This window comes from Ranitomeya imitator, chromosome 1 (genome assembly GCF_032444005.1).
Source record: "Ranitomeya imitator isolate aRanImi1 chromosome 1, aRanImi1.pri, whole genome shotgun sequence".
Lineage (NCBI taxonomy): Eukaryota > Metazoa > Chordata > Amphibia > Anura > Dendrobatidae > Ranitomeya > Ranitomeya imitator.
The window spans coordinates 119,979,230-119,997,945 of NC_091282.1; the positions used below are offsets into that span (position 1 = coordinate 119,979,230).

Below are 18,716 nucleotides of genomic sequence, written 5' to 3' on the forward strand. Positions count from 1 at the left end.
GGTGGGGATATGTGACCAGCCAGTCCCACCCATCTACATCTCTTTCTGCTTGTAAACCTGACCCTGGACACCCCTGTTAATGGTTTGCTTTTTCAAGATTTACATCACTGAGGCTACTAACATCGATGATACATATCTCCCCTCGAGGACTTGTCCGGTAGCCATCTTAATATAAATATATATCTAAATATATTTTCACACATGCACAGCAGAAATATACCAGAAATGTCCATATAGTGAGCAGAAGGTAAAAGCTACCACTGTTTATTAACTGTGCTTACCTCTTTATTTCCCCAACAGTTACTCTTTCACCTTGCTTACATATGCCCTTACAGTTTTTACTCCACTAATCCGAACTCTTTTTCACTATCCACAAACCCAATCACTCTCCAAACAAAAGGTTTATCTTGCCTTCCCTCTTTCCTCCCCACCTGAACTTATCTGCAGACCTGCTCCTCAACCCCACATCCCTTCTACTAAAACACAAAACAAGCCGGCCACTCTCCTCCTCCCACTACTCCACCAAAACTACCTCGATCAAAATTTACTAACGACTTACTGCCAAAGCTAACAGACAATTCTCTATACTGTGCCTACTAGATCTGTCCTCTGCCTTCGACACATTTGACCACTCCATCCTACTGCAAATCCTCTCTTCTCTTGGCGTCAAAGACCTTGCCCTCTCCTGGAATGCTTCATACCTTTCTAAACGCACATTTAGAATTGCCGACTTCAATACGACCTCTTCATCAAACCCTCTCGCTGTTGGTGTCCCTCAATGTTCCGTCTTGAGACCTCTACTCTACTCAACCTATACCTTTGACCTGGGATAACTCATAAGATCCCATTACCACACGAGTTGATGACACTCAGATCTACCTCTCTGGCCCAGACGTCACCTCTCTATAGTCCAGAATCCCAGAGTGTATCAGCCATATCCTCCTCTGCCTCTTGCTTCCTAAAACTCAGTGTGGACAAAACTGAACTCAATCTTTCCTCCATCTCTACCAACCCTTTTACCCGATCTTTCCTCCATCTCTACCAACCCTTTTACCCGATCTATCACAGTTAAAGACAACACGCTTTTCGCAGTACTGGAAGTCTGCTGCCTTGGGGTAACCCTCAACTCTGCCCTGTCCTTGAAACCAAACATACAAGCTCTTGCCTCCTCAAATGCAAAAGTATTTTCAGAATCTGTCCTTTCCTCAACCCTGAATCTACTAAAATGTTAGTGCATGCTGTCATCATCTTCTGCTTAGACTACTGCAATATCTTCCTTTGTGGCCTCCCTGCTAACACTCTCGCACCTCTCCAATCTGTCCTCAACTCTGCTGCCCAACTAAAGGTACCTTCACACATAACGATATCGTTAACGATATCGTTGCTTTTTGTGACGTAGCAACGATATCATTAAGGAAATCGTTATGTGTGACAGCGACCAACGATCAGGCCCCTGCTGGGAGATCGTTGGTCGCTGAACAAAGTCCAGAACTTTATTTCTTCGCTGGATCTCCCGTGGACATCGCTGGATCGGCGTGTGACACCGATCCAGCGATGTCTTCACTGGTAACCAGGGTAAACATCGGGTTACTAAGCGCAGGGCCGCGCTTAGTAACCCGATGTTTACCCTGGTTACCAGCGTAAAAGTAAAAAAAAAAAAAACACTACATACTTACCTACCGCTGTCTGTCCCCGGCGCTGTGCTCTGCACTCCTCCTGTACTGGCTGTGAGCGTCGGTCAGCCGGAAAGCAGAGCGGTGACGTCACCGCTCTGCTTTCCGGCCGCTGTGCTCACAGCCAGTACAGGAGGAGTGCAGAGAAGCAGAGCGCCGGGGACAGACAGCGGTAGGTAAGTATGTAGTGTTTGTTTTTTTTTACTTTTACGCTGGTAACCAGGGTAAACATCGGGTTACTAAGTGTGGCCCTGCGCTTAGTAACCCGATGTTTACCCTGGTTACCGGCATCGTTGGTCGCTGGAGAGCTGTCTGTGTGACAGCTCTCCAGCGACCAAACAGCGATCCGGATCGTTTTCGGTATCGCTGCAGCGTCGCTTAATGTGAAGGGGCCTAATTCACCTCTCTCCACACTACTCCGCTGCAAATCCCTTCACTGACTCCCAATTCCCCAACATATTCAGTTCAAACTACTAACGCTGACCTACAAAGCTTTCGATAATATGTCTCCTCCGTATATCTCTGAACTAATCTCCCGATATCTTCCAACACAACCTCCGGTCCTCCCAAGACTTCCTTCTCTCCTCCACACTCATACGTTTGGCTCCCAATCACCTCTAAGACTTCGCCCCAGTATTCCCCATCCTATGGAATTCTGTGTCTCAACACATCTGAATATCCACCACACTCTAATTTTTCAGGTGGAAATGGAAAACCCACCTCTTCAAGAAAGCTTAGAGCCTGCAATTATGCTGTGCTACCTCACCACCACCAAAGCTGCCACAATCCCTTAACCTACTGTCTCCTTCCCCATACCCTGTAGACTGTAAGCCCGCAAGGGCAGGGCCATCTTCGTTCAGTACCAGTCTGTCATTGTTAGTTTGTACACTGTATTTTAGATTTGTATCTTGTATGTAACTCCTTCTCATGTACAGTGTTAGGAGTCGAGTTCATGCCGCTGCACAGGGGGAATCTCGAACTATGTCTGCTGCGGTCTCTCATTCTGCATCAGCCGCAGTGGAGCCTGCTCAGCAGAGAAGTCGGTCCCAGCAACTCCCTCAGTCTGATTCTGTGCAAAGGGTTACTGCTGCCTTTCCAGGCTCTGCCATTGTGGCCTGTACAGATCAGCGGCGAGCAGACGTCTCTGGGACTAAGTCCTGCTTTTCCCCTTCTAAGCATGCCCAAAGGAAGACCGCTCAGTGGAGGTCTGGGATCACATGCTCAGATACTGCAGTCGCTCCTAATGGTCTTCTAGGAAGGTCCTGAAGTTGCTCAGTTACTGTAGCAGCTCTCATTGGTCCTCTAGGAAGGTCCTGAATTCGCTGCAGCTATAAAAGGTTCCCATGGCCGCATGGCCATGCGCTAGTATACACTTGTTTGTGTGTGTGTTGGGAGTGAAAGTTGCTCTTTAATCATCTCCTCCCTTGTGTTTGAATACTCGCGTAAGGAGGATGATTGTAATCTAGTTCCTGACTTGTTACCAACACTGGTACACAAACAGCGTCTATTACTGTGACCGCCAGTGCGGTGCCGTGCGCTATTACCGCGCTTTCCAAACCCAAGTCTGGGTAGTTAGTGGCGTCCGCCAGTGCGGCACCGCATGCACTCTCGTGCTACTTTATTATTATTTCCGTTACGTGCGGTACTGCGCAACAGGGTTCGCTTCTTTCACACAGGGTGAAGCTAACCCGTTTGTGTATCCTCATTGTACCGCCATATAGTCCGTCATTGCTTAGCAGCAGTTTCCATCGTTGCACGGTGGACCCCAGGCTGCGAACGCACCTTATTCCTTTTCTCTAATTATTTGGTGCGTTCCACTAGCCCTAACATACAGTACGATGGAATCAATGGTGCTCTAAAAGTAATTATCTACTATATAATTGTCCAAGGGTCACTTCCGTCTGTCTGTCACGGATATTCATTGATGGTGGCCTCTGTCTGTCATGGAAATCCAAGTCGCTGATTGGTCGCGGCAAAACAGCCACGACCAATCAGCGAAAGGGCACAGTCCGGAAGAAAATGGCCGCTCCTTACTCCCCGCAGTCACTGCCCGGCGCCCGCATACTCTCCTCCGGTCACCGCTCACACAGGGTTAATGCCGGCAGTAACGGACCCCGTTATACCACGGGTTTTGCAATGCATCCTGTGAACGGAAGAAAGCAGCTGTGCGCATATCGCTGGAGTTTCGCTGGATCCCAGGGGAGAGTATATACCGTATATACTCGAGTATAAGCCGAGCCCGCTAATTTTGCCACAAAAAACTGGGAAAACTTATTGACTCGAGTATAATTGTTATGACCTGGTGGTAAGGACAATAATGGACCTAGTGGGTAAGAGTACACGGAATGACCTGATAGTTACTAATATAGGACGAGCTCTGAGACGTGGGAACTCTGCTGACCGCAATCCCTAATCCTATCACACACACTAGAAATAGCCGTGGATTGCTCCTAACGCTCCCTATGCAACTCGACACAGCCTAAGAAACTAGCTAGCCCTAGAGATAGAAAAATAAAGCCTACCTTGCCTCAGAGAAATTCCCCAAAGGGAAAGGCAGCCCCCCACATATAATGACTGAGTAAAGATGAAAATTACAAACACAGAGATGAAATAGATTTAGCACAGTGAGGCCCGACTTACTGAACAGACAGAGGATAGGAAAGGTAACTTTGCGGTCAGCACAAAAACCTACAAAAAGACCACGCAGAGGGCGCAAAAAGACCCTCTGCACCGACTCACGGTGCGGAGGCGCTCCCTCTGCGTCCCAGAGCTTCCAGCAAGCAAGACAAAAATCAAAATAGCAAGCTGGACAGAAAAATAGCAAACCAGAGAAAAACAAGCAGTAACTTAGCTTCAGCTGGGAAGACAGGTCACAAGAACGATCCAGGAGAGAGCTAGACCAATACTGGAACATTGACAGGTGGCATGGAGCAATGATCTAAGTGGAGTTAAATAGAGCAGCCAGCTAACGAATTAACCTCGTCACCTGTAGAAGGAAACTCAGAAGCCGCAGCTCCACTCACAACCACCAGAGGAAGCCCATGGACAGAACCAGCCGAAGTACCATTCATGACCACAGGAGGGAGCTTGACAACAGAATTCACAACATACAGTGGGGCAAAAAAGTATTTAGTCAGTCAGCAATAGTGCAAGTTCCACCACTTAAAAAGATGAGAGGCGTCTGTAATTTACATCATAGGTAGACCTCAACTATGGGAGACAAACTGAGAAAAAAAAATCCAGAAAATCACATTGTCTGTTTTTTTAACAATTTATTTGCATATTATGGTGGAAAATAAGTATTTGGTCAGAAACAAACAATCAAGATTTCTGGCTCTCACAGACCTGTAACTTCTTATTTAAGAGTCTCCTCTTTCCTCCACTCATTACCTGTAGTAATGGCACCTGTTTAAACTTGTTATCAGTATAAAAAGACACCTGTGCATACCCTCAAACAGTCTGACTCCAAACTCCACTATGGTGAAGACCAAAGAGCTGTCAAAGGACACCAGAAACAAAATTGTAGCCCTGCACCAGGCTGGGAAGACTGAATCTGCAATAGCCAACCAGCTTGGAGTGAAGAAATCAACAGTGGGAGCAATAATTAGAAAATGGAAGACATACAAGACCACTGATAATCTCCCTCGATCAGGGGCTCCATGCAAAATCCCACCCCGTGGGGTCAGAATGATCACAATAACGGTGAGCAAAAATCCCAAAACCACGCGGGGGGACCTAGTGAATGAACTGCAAAGAGCTGGGACCAATGTAACAAGGCCTACCATAAGTAACACACTACGCCACCATGGACTCAGATCCTGCAGTGCCAGACGTGTCCCACTGCTTAAGCCAGTACATGTCCAGGCCCGTCTGAAGTTTGCTAGAGAGCATTTGGATGATCCAGAGGAGTTTTGGGAGAATGTCCTATGGTCTGATGAAACCAAACTGGAACTGTTTGGTAGAAACACAACTTGTCGTGTTTGGAGGAAAAAGAATACTGAGTTGCATCCATCAAACACCATACCTACTGTAAAGCATGGTGGTGGAAACATCATGCTTTGGGGCTGTTTCTCTGCAAAGGGGCCAGGACGACTGATCAGGGTACATGAAAGAATGAATGGGGCCATGTATCGTGAGATTTTGAGTGCAAACCTCCTTCCATCAGCAAGGGCATTGAAGATGAAACGTGGCTGGGTCTTTCAACATGACAATGATCCAAAGCACACCGCCAGGGCAACGAAGGAGTGGCTTCGTAAGAAGCATTTCAAGGTCCTGGAGTGGCCTAGCCAGTCTCCAGATCTCAACCCTATAGAAAACCTTTGGGGGGAGTTGAAAGTCCGTGTTGCCAAGCGAAAAGCCAAAAACATCACTGCTCTAGAGGAGATCTGCATGGAGGAATGGGCCAACATACCAACAACAGTGTGTGGCAACCTTGTGAAGACTTACAGAAAACGTTTGACCTCTGTCATTGCCAACAAAGGATATATTACAAAGTATTGAGATGAAATTTTGTTACTGACCAAATACTTATTTTCCACCATAATATGCAAATAAATTGTTAAAAAAACAGACAATGTGATTTTCTGGATTTTTTTTTCTCAGTTTGTCTCCCATAGTTGAGGTCTACCTATGATGTAAATTACAGACTCCTCTCATCTTTTTAAGTGGTGGAACTTGCACTATTGCTGACTGACTAAATACTTTTTTGCCCCACTGTATAAGCCTAGGGTGGAAATGCAGCATTTACCGGTGAATTTCAAAAATAAAAATAGATCATTATTTCCCCATAGCTGTGCCATATAGTGCTCTGCACCGTTCATATTTCCCCATAGCTGTGCCCCATATAGTGCTCTGCACCGTTCATTTTGTCCCATAGCTGTGCCCCATACTGTGCTCTGCACCGTTCATTATTGCCCCACAGCTGTGCCCCATAAAGTGCTCTGCACTGTTCATTTTGTCCCATAGCTGTGCCCCATATAGTGCTCTGCACCGTTCATTTTGTCCCATAGCTGTGCCCCATACTGTGCTCTGCACCGTTCATTTTGTCCCATAGCTGTGCCCCATACTGTGCTCTGCACCGTTCATTTTGTCCCATATCTGTGCCCCATATACAATGCTCTGCACCGTTCATTTTGTCCCATATCTGTGCCCCATATACAATGCTCTGCACCGTTCATTTTGTCCCATAGCTGTGCCCCATATACAATGCTCTGCACCGTTCATTTTGTCCCATATCTGTGCCCCATACTGTGCTCGGCACCGTTCATTATTGCCCCATATCTGTGCCCCATATACAATGCTCTGCAACGTTCATTTTGTCCCATAGCTGTGCCCCATATACAATGCTCTGCACCGTTCATATTGTCCCATAGCTGTGCCCCATACTGTGCTCGGCACCGTTCATTTTGTCCCATAGCTGTGCCCCATATAGTGCTCTGCACCGTTCATTTTGTCCCATATCTGTGCCCCATACTGTGCTCGGCACCGTTCATTTTGTCCCATAGCTGTGCCCCATATACAATGCTCTGCACCGTTCATTTTGTCCCATAGCTGTGCCCCATACAGTGCTCTGCACCGTTCATATTGTCCTATAGCTGTGCCCCATACTGTGCTCGGCACCGTTCATTTTGTCCCATATCTGTGCCCCATATACAATGCTCTGCACCGTTCATTTTGTCCCATAGCTGTGCCCCATACTGTGCTCGGCACCGTTCATTTTGTCCCATAGCTGTGCCCCATATACAATGCTCTGCACCGTTCATTTTGTCCCATAGCTGTGCCCCATACTGTGCTCGGCACCGTTCATTTTGTCCCATAGCTGTGCCCCATATAGTGCTCTGCACCGTTCATTTTGTCCCATATCTGTGCCCCATACTGTGCTCGGCACCGTTCATTTTGTCCCATAGCTGTGCCCCATATACAATGCTCTGCACCGTTCATTTTGTCCCATAGCTGTGCCCCATACAGTGCTCTGCACCGTTCATATTGTCCTATAGCTGTGCCCCATACTGTGCTCGGCACCGTTCATTTTGTCCCATATCTGTGCCCCATATACAATGCTCTGCACCGTTCATTTTGTCCCATAGCTGTGCCCCATACTGTGCTCGGCACCGTTCATTTTGTCCCATAGCTGTGCCCCATATACAATGCTCTGCACCGTTCATTTTGTCCCATAGGTGCTCCACATAAATCTGTGCCGTCGCTGCTGCTGCTGCTGCAATAAAAAAAAAAAAAAAACCACATACCTCTCTTGCTTGCAGCTCCCAGCATCTGCTCCCGGCGTCTCTGCACTGACTGATCAGGCAGAGGGCGCCGCGCACACTATATGCGTCATCGCGCCCTCTGACCTGAACAGTCAGAGCGCAGACGCCGGGAAGATGGAGGCGCCGGGAAGATGGAGCGACAAGCCTGTCACAGCTGGTCTTCGGTGTCGCAGCTTCTTTCTCTATCAGCGGTCACCGTTACCGCTGATTAGAGAAATGAATACGCGGCTCCACCCCTATGGGAGGTGGAGCCGCCTATTCATTTCTCTAATGAGCGGTCCCACGTGACCGCTGAAGAGGGGAAGAACTGCAGCACCGAAGACCGTGGGACGGCAGGGACAGTGCCAGGATCGCTGGGACTAGGTGAGTATGCCTCAGCGCCCTCTCCCCCTCACCCGCCGACCCTGCCACCCACCTTGACTCGAGTATAAGCTGAGAGGGGCACTTTCAGCCCAAAAATTTGGGCTGAAAATCTCGGCTTATACTCGAGTATATACGGTAACTATTTTTTATTTTAATTATTTTTTTAACAGGGATATGGTGCCCACACTGCTGTATACTACGTGGGCTGTGTTAGATACCGCGTGGCTGCTATATACTACATAGGCAGTGTTATATACTATGTGGGCAGTGTTATATACTACGTGGGCAGTGTTATATACTATGTGGCTGTACTATATACTACGTGGGCTATGTTCTATACTGCGTGCTATATACTACATGGCCATTGTTATATACTGCGTGGGCAGTGTTATATACTACGTGGCTGCTATATACTGCGTGGGCTGTGCTATATATTACGTGGCCAGTGTTATATACTGCATGGCCTGTGTTATATACTATGTCGCCTGTGTTATATACTGCGTGGCTGCTATATACTGCATGGGCTGTGTTATATAGTACGTGGCTGTATTATATACTGCGTGGCTACTGTTATATATTGCGTGGCCTGTATTAACGCATCGGGTGTTCTACAATATGTATGTATATAGCAGCCACATAGTATGTAGCACAGGCCACGTAGTATTTGTCTGCTATATACTACATGGCTCCTATATACTACGTGGCCTGTGCTATATACTATGTGGCTGCTATATACATACATAAAAACATATTCTAGAATACCCGATGCATTAGAATCGGGCCACCATCTAGTTATACATACATGTGTAGATTGTGAGCCCTCGTGGGCAGGGTCCTCTCTCCTTCTGTACCAGTCGTGACTTGCATTGTTAAGATTACTGTGCTTGTTTTTTATTATGTATACCCCGCCTCACATGTAAAGCGCCATGCAATAAATGGCGCTATAATAATAAATAGTAATACACAGTACACAAATACCAGTAATATACAATAATATATGCCGAGAATAGCTCTCTCATACTCCTATTGCTGGCTGTAAAACTTGCTAGCTGAACTGTAAGCCTCTAGTGGGCAGTAAAAGTTTTACTTAAATAGAAAAGTCCTGGCAGGATTTATTATTTTCCAGAGGACTTTTGTCTGTGTGCTGGGCACCGTGCCATGTGTACAGTTTGTGCTTCTAATAACTCATTCACCTAGAGCAGGAAGGTGCAGCCAAAGGTCACTGGCAGCTCCCGACACATTCAGGATCTGTTCACACAGTCGTTATTGCAGTGACTGCTGATGGGTGGACAAGGCTAAGACCATGAATAATACATATGTAATGTGGTCCCGAGAGAGAACATGGAAACTAATGGATCACGGAAGCATGTGTATTGTTAAATAAGAATAATACCAGAATTAAAGGGAACCGGTCAGCTGATTCAAACCGCAGGCAGCAACAACCTGAGCTTGGCAGTATGATTGTAGCCAGATAGATTGTCATCTAAAACAATCGAACATTTCAGAGAAAATATAGTTTGAAGATCCGGCCGGGGACCATAACCAGACACCAGAAGACTATTCTGGCTACACCCCTGGCCGCCTCTTCCTAGCACTGCTCCAAGTAAATTGACAGATCTCACCTAAAGAATACACATGAAAGAGACCTGTCAATCAACTAGTGTGGTGCAGGGAGAAGCTGGCTGGACAGTCTAACTGTGGTCACCATCCAGATCTTCAAACTAAATTTTCTCTGAAACGATGGAATGTTTCAAGGAAAAATATAACAGACTGCAATCATGCAGCCAGGCTCTGATGCACCCTGCGACGGATTGGGCAGCACGAATCAGCTGACAGGTTGCCTTTAAACATTGGAAGCAATTCAGTATTTAGGCCCATAATTCACTGCTCTATAGAATCAAACCACCTAGACTAGGAGAACTATGTTCCCACCCACAGGCATAGAAACATCTTTCTACATACACGTAGAAAAAAAGAAGCAACACGTCAATCTTTAAGGTGTTCCTCCTAGAAAAATGCTCCAAATAAGGCAGCAATGTACAGACTGAGCATGAATTCAACAGCATCATGGGAATATATGAGGCGTTCAAGTTTGAGTCTATCGCGTTGTATTGGACGTGTGAAACTCGCTTCAGGCCACTTCAATTAATTGAAGCAAAATTTTTAGAAAATTCCATGTACAAATACAGCACCAAAACCAATCCAAAACATTTGGGCCAAGTTTTGATGAAGGGTGCATTAGAGTAAGATGCGCCATATCCACTAAGAGGAGTCTGCCTGAGGGGCATGGCCTAGCACACAATGTAAGCAGATGTGCGGTAGATCTCTCCCGCCACACTTACTGGTATAAAGATTAATCAGAGGTGCCGCCGAACGCCTGCTACAGCTCAAGGAGTACACGTGGATCCAGTGAGCAGGGGTAGCCCGGTGGTGAAGAGCCCTGGTCTTGGGATGACGAGCAGGAGGCAGAGGGAGCCAGGGACGGCGAGAAGCTCTTGGGCCCAAGATGGCGCTGAGTCAGCAGAGGAGGCAGCGGCTAAAGACAAGCGCCGCATATAGAAGAAAGCTAGAGGTGATCTCTAAGATGGAGAGGTTTGCCAGATTTGAGGAGGCTGAGCAGCTGCGGATGGGGGCTGGAGGATTAGATGACCCAGGGGAGCAGTTGGAAGGAAGAGCCCAGGCACAGGGCGGTGAGATGGCGCAGGGGTCCCCTATGAGACCTGATAAGACACTTGATATAGGTGACACATCACTTGCGGAAATGGCCCCACAAAGACCTATGCACGCTGATCAGTCTATAGATGTCTGTGCAACAGATATGGAGGAGCCAACTCTAACAGACACTCTCAGCGGTGATATTTTGCAAAACTACGTTCACAGCTTTGACCCTGTAAGTGGATGATTTAAAGGGCGAGGTGGCTACTTTTCGCTCGGCTATGGAAAAAGTTGAGGAGAGAGTGGAGGCAGTGGAGGAGCGTGTGGGGGTGCTAAGGATCAGATTACCGAAATGTTAAAAAGGGAGAAAAAGTACATCCAGCTTATTGCGGAGTTGAAGTTTAAAACCGATGATCTTGAAAACCGTTCCCGCAGGAACAATTTCAGAATAATTGGTGTGCCTGAAAAAGTGGAGGGGAGTAACCCCACGGATTATATTGACTCATGGCTGAAAAATATGGTGGGAGGAGACACCAAATTATTTGCTGTTGAAAGGGCACACCGAGTACCAACTAGACCTCTGCCCCCTGGTTCTGCCCTGAGAGCTATCTTGGCCAAAATTCTGAACTATCTAGACCGAGATATTCTAGCTAGGAAAGCCAGGAATTATAATGAACTAACTATTGATGGCAATCGGATATCCATTTATTCGGACTATTCTGTGGTCTAAAAGCTCAGGATGAAGTTCGGAGAGGTCAAGAGGTGATTGTGTGGATTGGGCTTGGCTTACTCAATGATTTATCCAGCCAAATTAAGGGTGGTGGCCATGGATAGGGTGCACTTTTTTCAAATCCCTGAGGAGGCAACATAATGGCTGGATCAAAATGCTAAACATATTGGAGCGGAGAGGACCCATTGAGGCTGGCTCTCTGTGTGACAGTTGACAACCATTAGTTTTATTAAGTTTGTTAAAATTGAATAGCTATGTGATAAATATGCTATGTTAGGGTGTGATGGTATGCTCAGAGTGAGTTGTTTTCAACGGCGCAACAGACATTTTATTTTGGTGTACGTGGGCGGGAGGGATGTAGCTGTGGAGAGTTTAGTACAAAAGAGTTAAGTGTCTGGGAATTTCGGACCTTTGGTATAGAGAGCGTGAGTTAGGTATTTACATAAAGAGTTATTATTATTATTTATTGTTATAGCGCCATTTATTCCATGGCGCTTTACATGTGAGGAGGGGTATACATAAAAACAAGTACAATAATCTTAAACAATACAAGTCATAACTGGTACAGGAGGAATGAGGACCCTGCCCAGTTGATCTAGTTCTTGTGGGGGGTGAGGTGGTGAAGTTAGGGGGTTGGTTTAAGTTGGGATTTACTGATGAGAAAGGGGTGATGGAGGCCACAAAGTGAGAGAAACAAAATTCTGAAGTTATAAAATGTGATGGGAGGTAGAGTCAAAATTTTAAGTTGGAATGTCAGGAGTCTTTCTAATATCACGAAGCGTGCAGCAATTGTGCAATTTGTTTTGAAACAGAGACCCTCGGTGATATGCCTTCAGGAAACACACTTGGTGGGGGAAAAAATAGCTGTGCTGCAGAAGATATGGGTCAGGAAGGCGTATCACGCGACGTTCTCAGCTTAGCCAGGGGAGTGTCAATACTGGTATATACAGTATAAGCATCCTGTCTGAAGAGATAGAGGCAATAAAAGACAAAGATGGTCAATATGTGTTTGTAGTGAGTAAGATTTTTAATAGATTAATGTGTATTGTGTCAATATATATTCCTTCACCATTTTCCAGGAAAAAACTACAAGAAATGTTAGAAATATTGGGTAGATGAATAGGGGTTCCTTTGCTTATAGTGGGAATGTGAATAATATTGCCAACGACCACTGGGATAAGGGTAGACATGCTTTGTTAAGAAGAGAATGAGACGCCATTTGGTAATTATTTGAAGGAGATAGCATGGATAGATCTATGGAGGGTACGTAATATAGACAAGTACTGTTACTCTTGTTATTCTGCAACATATGACTTTCTGTCCCGCATTGATGTAGCCTTGGGAAATGAATGGATGGATAATTTAGTGCAAGAGGTGGAGTATCTGCCAAGAGTTTTATCAGATCACAGTCCTTTATTGGTGTCATTACAGTTCGAAGATCAGGGAAATTTGGTGAGACTGGGATGGAAAATTCACCCCTTTTGGATAGAGCGCTTAGGCTAGTTTCACATTTGCGTTTAAATCCGCAGCGTTTAATACGCATCTGCAAGGGGTAGAAAAAACGCATATAAACGCGTACAAACGCGGCATTTTTTAGACGCATGCGGTAAAAAAAAGCCGCATTTGTACGCGTTTATATGCGTTTTTCTTGCGTTTTTGTGCGCATGATGAGAAATTTTACAAGAGAAAAATCTAGATAACCAGAAACCGCCAATGTGACTACAGAGGGTCATGATGGATCTTCGCATAGAGAGCTTTTATTTCAACCTGGATTTAAGCATCAAGCTGTTTCTTGCCTGTGCTTTTGCTTTGGAGCAAGACAGAAATCGCGAAAGATGGAGAAGATGACGTTGGCGTTTTTGGAGACACCCCATTATCGAACTACGTGAGAGACGGGGAGCCTATCACACGCTGTATGGCGAGCTTAATGCCAACCCAGAGAAATTCCATGAATATACAAGGATGTCGCAAGACTCGTTCCGGGATTTGCTTTCTCGTGTCCAAGAAACCATACGGAAACAGGACACCCAGCTTCGTAGAGCGATTCCACCGGAGGAACGTCTGCTGGTTACATTAAGGTACGTTACAAATCTAAACCAATGACAGTCCAAATTTAGTGTTTTCTGACATGTATGTTTTGGGTAGTTTCCTATCTTTCTTTAGCGTAAACACACCATAAATAGAATAGATTGTAATGTTTTTTTTGTGTTTGTTTTTCTTCCAGATTTCTGGCAACCGGTAGAGAGTTTATCATCCCTCCACTTCCAATACCGGCTTGGAATATCCACCCTGTCCGGAATAGTTGCGGACACCTGTCGGGATTTGTGGAATGTACTCCGGGATGAGTTTATACCCCTACCCACCGCGGACATGTGGCTTGAAATAGCTGAAAAATTCTGGAGTGTGTATGATTTCCCAAACTGTTTAGGAGCAGTGGAAGGAAAGCACATCCGCATTATCAAACCTGCCAGAACAGGATCAGAGTTTTTCAACTATAAAAAATATTTTTCTGTGGTGCTCATGGCAATAGCTGATGCGAACTGTCGCTTCATCGCCGTGGACATTGGAGCTTTTGGCCGTGGCAACGATTCCCAGACTTTTAAGAACTCGGATATGGGCCGGCGTGTGTATGGCAAAAATTTCAATTTTCCCCGGCCACAACCTCTCCCCAACACTCAAGGTCCACCGATGCCATTTGTTATGGTTGGGGATGAGGCCTTCCAGATGTGTGAAAACCTACTGAAGCCATATTCCAGTCGGGACTTGAACCACACTAGAAGGATCTTTAGCTACAGACTGACCAGGGCCCGAAGAACAGTAGAGTGTTCCTTTGGCATTCTCATCTCAAAATGGCGCATTCTTGCATCAGCCATAAATCTAAAAGTTTAAACAGTCGACGAGGTGGTCAAAGCCTGTGTGGTTCTTCACAATTATATAATGGCTAAGGAGCGACCCAACATTGAACTGGATGAACCAGTTGCACACCCACTGCCCGATTTCCAGCATCACCCGCTGCGGTCAACAGCAACAGTTGGTCACATGCGGGACCAATTTGCTGCATTTTTTGATTCAGATATTGGACGTGTGTCATGGCAGGACAATGTTGTGTAAATGTCCTGTTGTAATTAGATCTGTAACAGTAATTATCTGAAATGATAATTTTTTTCATTAATAAACTTTAGTTTTGGTTGCGTTGACCGTGTCTCCTATGTATTTCCTCTACAAACCAAGGCTGTCCTAAAACTAGCAGTATTTGGTCTGTATTTAATATCAGTATTTGTAATCCAAAACCAGGAGTGGGTGATAAAGGCAGAGGTGCTAGTTATTATGTTAATATCATAATTTACCTCTAATTGTTCCACTCCTTGTTTTGGCTTACAAATACTGATATAAAACACTGACCACATACTGCTAGTGTGACGGCAGCCATGTTGCTTTAAGCTTGGTGACGTCATTGCGTCCTGATTCTGTTCTGCAGTATCCATTGGACACAGACTGAAGAGACAATGACTGTCACATTAAAGAGATCTATGCTCATCAAGTCAGGTGTCAGAAATAATGAATTCATGATGCACATATAACAGCCTCATGAACTCACTATTTCTGTCACCTGTGCAGGTGAGCATAGATATGCCGTGTATGACCACCATTGTCCCTTCTATTTGTGTGGAATAGATTATGTACACAGAAGAGAAAATGGAGGTTATCATACAAGGCAGTTCTCTACTCACCAGGTCAGGTGTCCTAACTAATTAGTTTTTTTGACACCTGACCTGTTCTGGGGTGACCTTGAGAAATGTGGCGACATTAATTGAGGATTTTTGGCAGATTTCGGGACTGACGATTAACTGGGATAAGTCATGTGTTTTGCAGATAGATGGGGACAATGACTGTATTAGGGAGGTGGAAGCATATACTAAATTAAAGGTGGTTCAAAAATTTAAGTATTTAGGGAACCATATTGCTCTTCCACTGACAAGTTTTGTGGAACTTAATCTAAGTCCGCTACTACAAAAAATGCATACAAACGTTCAGCGTGGAATAAGCTACATCTTTCAGTAGTGGGTAGAGTAAATCTTCATAAGATGATTGTGATGCCACAGCTATTGTATGTGCTACATAACTCTCCTATTTGGCTCCCACTGTGCAGGTTTTATAGGATAAAATCATTGTTTGGTGAATTAATATGGGGTGGGAAGAGTCCAAGAATCAAACAGGAAACATTACAGAGGCGGTGGTTTGGCGCTCCCTCATCTCTGGTTATATTTCTTATCGGCACAATGCCAGCCCCTTAAAGTTTGGGGGGAGGAGATGGGGAGGGGGTTGGTGCCTAATAGTTTGAAGTATTTAACAAAGATCTTACCATTGAGTAAGGGTCTGGAAGTGGGACATTTTATAAAATTGGGATCTCAGTACCATACTATTAATCTAATTCATAAAGGTATGGCAAAAAATTCAACAGATTAGGGGAGTGACTTGTTTTACCAGGTTTTCGCCTATCTGGGATAATGTATACTTTTATTATTATACTAGATGGCAGCCCGATTCTAAAGAATCGGGAGTCTAGAATCCATATATACTTTATTTATTCAAATGTAAGAATAATACAATTAATAAATAATAGTAAGAAAGAACAAAAATAATAGGCGGTATATGGAGAAAACACCAAACAAAAGTTCAAAATTGGTGTGAAAATGTCCCTGAACCACTTCACAACTAAATATATATAGTTTTGGTAAATGGTATTATCATTTTTTTGACGAAATTCGGCAGGAGCTTGAAGAGCAACGTCACTGGGCCCGCCTCCACGCAGTAGAAACTTGCTGTGAGGTAAAAATTCAAAAATCACACCAAAATGGCGGGCGGAGTGTGTCACAGTACGGCACGTTTCTGATTGGTCGCTCGCAGCAGGCGGCAACCAATCAGACACTGGACACTGTTGACGTCACTTATCTCCGGACATTAGCTCCGGACATTAGCTCCGGACATTAGCTCCGGACAAAGCCACGGAAGTTGGCACAAATTGCAGGAAGTAGTATTCTAGGCAATTATATATTAGATTATTTATTTATATAGCACCATTAATTACATGGTGCTGTACATGAGAAAAGGGGTTACATACAGGGTTATAGATATCGTTAACAGTAAACAAATTTACAATGACAGACTGGTACAGAGGGGAGAGGACCCTGTCCTTGCAGACTTACATTCTTCAGGATACTGGGGAAGAGACAGGAGGTTGGGGTGCTGCAGCACTGGTGGTGGTGAGGCGGCAGCTCTGGCGGTGGCGATGCGGCAGCTCGGGTGGTTGGTGACGTGGCGGCAGCTCGGGTGGTTGGTGAGGCGGCAGCTCTGGCGGTGGCGATGCGGCAGCTCGGGTGGTTGGTGAGGCGGCAGCTCGGGTGGTTGGTGAGGCGGCAGAATGGTTATTGCAGGCTGTAGGCTTTCCTGAAGAGATGGGTTTTCAGGTTCCGTCTGAAGGATCCGAGGGTGGTGGATAATCGGACGTGTTGAGGCGTGGAATTCCAGAGGATGGGGGATATTCGGGAGAAATCTTGGAGGCGGTTGTGTGAGGAACGAATAAGTGTGGAGGAGAGTAGGAGGTCTTGGGAGGATCGACGATTCCGTGAGGGAAGATAATGGGAGATTAGTTCAGAGATATAGGGAGGGGACAGGTTGTGGTTGGCTTTGCAGATCAGTGTTAGTAGTTTGAACTGCATTCGTTGGAGAATTGGGAGCCAGTGGAGGGATTTGCAGAGGGGAGAAGCAGGGGAGTAGCGAGGAGAGAGGTGGATTAGCCGAGCAGCAGAGTTGAGGACAGACTGGAGTGGTGCAAGAGAGTTAGCAGGGAGGCCACAGAGGAGGGTGTTGCAGTAGTCGAGGCGGGAGATGATAAGGGCATGCACAAGAGTTTTAGTAGATTGTGGGCTGAGGAAGGGACGGATTCTGGCAATATTTTTGAGTTGGGGGCGACAGGAGGTGGCAAGAGTTTGGACGTGTGGTTTGAAGGACAGGGTAGAGTCGAGAGTTATCCCGAGGCAACGGATTTCAGGTGCGGGAGAGAGCGTGATGCTGTGTACAATAGATAGGTCAGGTAGGGGGGATACATGAGATGGGGGAAAGATGAGGAGTTCGGTTTTTATCTACATTGAGTTTTAGGAAGTGAGAGGTGAAGGAGGAGGATATGGCTGACAGACACTCCAGGATTCTGGACAGAAGAGAGGCAACATCTGAGCCAGAGAGGTAGATCTGAGTGTCGTCCGCATATAGGTGGTACTGGAAGCCATGGGACTTTATGAGTTGTCCTAGGCCAAGGGTATAGATGGACAAAAGTAGGGGTCCTAGGACAGAGCCTTGACTGACTCCAACAGAGAGAGGGCGGGGTGAGGAGGTAGTGTGGGAGTGGGAAACGCTAAATGTGCGGTCGGAAAGGTATGAGGCAATCCAGGACAGGGCAAGGTCTTTGATGCCGAGGGAAGAAAGAATCTGTAGCAGTAGGCAGTGGTCGACTGTGTCGAAAGCAGAGGACAGGACGAGAAAGAGGAGGATGGAGAACTGTCTGTTAGCTTTGGCTGTGAGTAAGTCATTAGTAATTTTGGTCAGAGCAGTTATGCTTTCAGGAGTTTAGGCAAATGGAAGGTTTTGGGGTCTGGAAAGAGGCGGGCATTGGCTTGATATGTCAGATGATTTACCAGGGTAGGCTCAAATCTTTGAAATGCTACAGGAGGAAATTCAGTAACCACGTCTAGATTTGTTTAACTATAAACGAGTTCAACACGCATATCAGGCATAAAGTAGAAGAGGGCCTATAGTGATACAAGCGGATCTCACAATAGACTTTATTCTTAAAAATAGTGGAACGAGGGGGGCAATATCGGAAGCTTATAGAGCCCTGCTACATGACTTCCTAGGTGATCACCCTACTAATTCTGGAGGGAAATGGGAGGCTGAACTGGGGGAGATAAATGATGATAGGTGATATCTATATTTGAGTATGTACCTAAGATATCTATGAGTGAGCCTGGGAGATTA

General features: G+C 45.7%; 1 protein-coding gene across 3 annotated transcripts in view; it reads right to left on the reverse strand.

Moving 5' to 3' along the window:
- The window catches only part of POLK (DNA polymerase kappa), a 138,001-nt gene that overhangs the window by 15,046 nt on the left and 104,239 nt on the right, over positions 1-18,716 (reverse strand). The window lies entirely within an intron of this gene.